Source organism: Lolium rigidum, chromosome 5 (genome assembly GCF_022539505.1).
Source record: "Lolium rigidum isolate FL_2022 chromosome 5, APGP_CSIRO_Lrig_0.1, whole genome shotgun sequence".
NCBI lineage: Eukaryota > Viridiplantae > Streptophyta > Magnoliopsida > Poales > Poaceae > Lolium > Lolium rigidum.
The window spans coordinates 111,853,813-111,858,361 of NC_061512.1; positions in this window are offsets into that span (position 1 = coordinate 111,853,813).

Consider the following 4,549-nt stretch of genomic DNA (forward strand, 5'->3'; position numbering starts at 1 on the left):
ACGTATTACGAGAAAAAAATTTAACTACTATTTTTGTTAATGAAATGTAAGATATATATCACAAAAATTATACCATTACCAAATTATACCATTAGAATATCTTTTGAATATGAATCAAATGGTATAATTCTTCTGACATATATCTCATATTTTGTTGAATAAATAATGGTTAATTTTTTTCTTGAAGTGTGTAGTACCCTAATAAACCGGTATGGAGGTAGTACACATAAATATGAGGCAAATATAATACAAACATAAAAATATCACCCTGACTGATACTCCCTTTGTTCACAAATACCATGTAATTTTGGATCTAGCCAAAGTCAAACTTTTCAAAGTTTGATCTAATATAAAGGAAAATGTACCAACATCTAAGCTACAAATTTAGTACTATTAGAATCATCATAAAATGTATTTTCATATTATATGGATTAAGTATTATATGTGTTATTTTTTGCTACATACTGAGCCAAATTTGTCAAAGTATGACTTTTCTAAAACAAATCGAAGTTTGATTTTGACTACACCCAAAAAGCAGGGAAAATAAAAACACAAAGAGTAATAGATGTCTATACAAGCGAACAACTATTGTTGTTGTTGTAAAAAAGGCAGGCCTCGTTGTAATTTCCTTTTCCTTAACCTTGAAGGTCCTTTATGTAATTGTGTACCCACTGACGAAGTAATACAAACTCCAGGTCCTTCGGAACCATTCTGTTGAAAAAAAAAATGTTACTGTTGTTGTCAAGGGAGTGAGTCACACAAACAAATAGTTCATGGATCTCTAGTCTATGAAACCTTTTATTTTACCTGCTGGTCTATGGACCTTTTTGTTCTTTTCTCTTGTTTGAAACATGGTCTCCAAATATATATTTTTTTTTTGAGTTTTCACCGAGGGTGAGCGCAAAGGCTCACCACCTAAATGGCTTTGTATTCATTTCATCCAAGGATCGGGTGAATTCCCCGAAGAGTTTTTACAGCAGAGGATTACATGTAGAGGCAGGGAGATATTTTGACAATTGGCCTTTATAAATTTCATCAAAATGATGCATATTTTCTTTTGCAATTTCTCAGCTCTCGTGTTTTGCTCATCTGTCACCCACCTCTCACTTTTCAGTGTATCCAATGTCCTCAACTTGACCTGATTCTTCGTCTGCTGAGCAGGTTGCAGCCAGTAAAGGTTCATGTAGGATTGGTCCTGGACCTCCTGGTCCTCGCGCTACCAAACATTTGTGGCCGGAGCTAGGTAGCTAGATGCTGATCAATCTAGTGGAGGATCTTGGCAACGACTAGGGTTGCACCCAAACAGGCGACCAGGCCCTAGCAGATTCGGTAAGAAAAGGGAAGAAACAAAACAAGTCGCTAAAATAACGAAGTACGTGTAATGTCCCAGGTTTAGAGACGATCGAGGGGTAGATTTTACAAAGGGATGTGCATTGCATCGTAAATTCTGGGGAAATTTCACGCTTTTAAAACAAAACTGCACCGAAGGGGAACAAGTTTCTCTCTCGACATCTTACAGGGTTAGGGTTTCGAGAGTGCGACAAACTTGTTCCTACTCAACTAAATTAGGGTTTTGAGAAGAGAGAAGAGATATTGCATCACAATCTTAAGTTGCATGATTGAATTCAAAATTAAGTTGTATGATTGAATTCAAACCAAAGTGAAATTTGAATTTCAAATTCAAACATTAAATCAATAACCATAATTCAATTATGAGAAAATTCATTAAGTCAATTGTAAATAATACACATTATGAACAATACAAATAATAAGTAAAGCTCATTAGAGAAAACCTTGAGCTTTATTGATAATCACACATGATACATTGTCAATTACAATATTCAGAATTGAAATAAAGGAATATTACAACACATTACAAGAATTGGCAAAATAGAAAAAGAAAATAAAAGAAAAGTACACTCATCTTCATTTGATCATCATCTTGAAACCTGCACACAAACACAACAAAGAACTAGTTATGCCAAGTGGCAAAGCCACTTGGCAGGTTAGCAAACAATTGAAATGAAGAGGATATGACCAGGGATCAGCCGAGCTGATCCATTCCAGCCCAAGTCCCAAGCCACACACACACAGGCAGCACACAAGGACTGATGCATGTGTAACAACACACAAGGCCAGGGAGAGTCACCAAAACAGCCAGGCAGCGCTGTCGACGAGGAGAGCAAGTAGAGGACCAAATATAAGCTTTTCACCAGCAAACCCTAGCCATTCCATCGACAAGGAGTACCAGGGTAAGAACATAGCAAGAACAGCAGAAGAACAGTGAACAGCTAGAGCTGCTCCACCTATTCCAGTCACCACCAGAAACTAACCAAGATTCACAAGCTTGCAAGAAGGAGCAGGGTAAGCAAACCAAAACCACCAGAAGCAATCCTCTACACCAACAACTCATACTAGGAGCTGGAGTGAGGTATACACATCATCATGAACAAACCAGATGGTTTTGTTCATAAATTGCACAGGCATGATCACAAGCACACAAAGGGTGGGGTAACCCTCGTTTTGATCATCATTTGGTCGGAGACCAAGTGTAACTCTGGTAGAAATGGCAAGGACCAGGGATCAATCAAGCCTATACCATGGTTATGCCAACCGGAATAGTGGTAGCATCTTCCAAATGGAAACAGGAAAGAAAACCATCCCGAGACTTACCCAAGTATAACCGGACTACACTAGCCCTTTTAAGACCATCAGAATATAGACATTTATATGTCTATTTTCATTTCAACATCAATTATACTGGAAGCCCATGAATGACTACCAGTAATATTGCACAGTAGCATACGTAAGAGGTAGGAGCAACCTTTACTAGAACACCAAGCATTGCTAGGGTCACAACAACTACCTAGCCACACGTAAAAGCCACAAGAGAAGCATATCATCACTCCAAGGAGTTCATGCATCACAGGAGGTGCCAACACATGTTGGTTTCCATCCAGATAGTGCATAGGATGCACCAGATCACTACTGCATCAGGTAGATCATGTCTGTTGTCAGAAATAGGAAGCCAAGTTTCACTGACAAGCATAGATAAACAAAACAACACATACAGATACATCCAGAGGTATCAAATCCTTCAATCAACCACCAGTATTGCTTTCACAAGCAACAGTAACCACCAGTACTTGGTGAGGAGCTGGATCCACAAGCAACAACAGCATTTGAAATGAATCCATACAAATTTATAAGCCAACAGGAAGCCCTGATGATCACAGGATCAACCAAAGCCACAAATTAACCAACCATAGCATCACATATAATCAAATATATGAAATATAATTGTATGCAGAAGCACACTAACAAGGGATAGAGCTGTCTAGCCAACAGTCATGCTAAATAGAACATTTCCATGAATTACAACTCAATGAGCATCACAAAGAGGCACTGGCACTTGCATAATGCAAGGGTCATGCATCATGATCAAGCCAAGGCCAAGAATATGCACACACAGAATACCCTAGTGGCAGTAGTCATATCTGGAGCAAGCCAGTAGGTCATGAGCATCAATGGATGCTCATGAGCAATTACAGGAGGGCCACAGCAGGGATACAACATGAACAGAAGTAGTTAGGAAGCACAGAAGCATGCACTGATAGTCAAGTAGAGCAAAGCACAAGCTAGAACACAGAGATAGCAAGAGCACACAAGACAGATACGCATGGCAATAGCACAAGCACAACATCTAGAATTCATGGCGCATGTAGGCAGCAGCAACTAGCACATCAAGGCAGTACTAGAGCAAGGTGGCGCAGAGCACATCGGCGTAGCAGCAGCAGCACAACAAGGTGGATGCCAAGGCATCCAGAGGAAGGAGAGGAGGTAGAGAAGACAGGAGAGAAGGAGGCACACGCACTCGGAGCGAGCACCGCAGCGTGCCCATGGCGGCACGGCGGCACGGGCCGAACACGGCAGCGCCGAGCCGCAGCCGGAGCCAGGCGTCGCCGGCGCAACGCCCGAAGACCACTCACGGCGAGGCACACGGCCACGTCGCGGCGCCTGGATCGTCGGCGGCCGACGAGTCGCCGTGAATCGCCACGGCCATGTCGCAGATGCGTTGGGGGCGAACAGTGGCGGCGAAGAAACGTAGATCGGCACGGACCGATCGGTGCGCCGTCGAGCGGTCGTCCTTTTGAGACCGATCTCGCCGGCGGGAGTGGCCGGAGGCGGCCGGAATAATTCGACGACGGCGGCGGCGACGCGGGTCGCCAGAGCGTCGAGGAGAGAGTTAGGTTAGGGGAGAGGAGCGTCTACGGCGCGACTGGGTCAGGCTAGACCTAGCCCAATGGGCTGGTCCAACCTAACCAGCTCAGCGTCCTGACAGGTGGGCCCAAAGGGTATTTTGGTCATTTCCAAAATACCCATTTAAATGAGTATTTCAAAGAATTTTATAAAATAGAATATAACTCAAAAAAAATAATTAAAAATATGAAAAATGCTTAGCATAAAATCCTCTATCATAATAAAATATGAAATAGAATTTTTAAAGACAAACATGATTAAGCCCAAATTTGATGATTAAAATAAATCA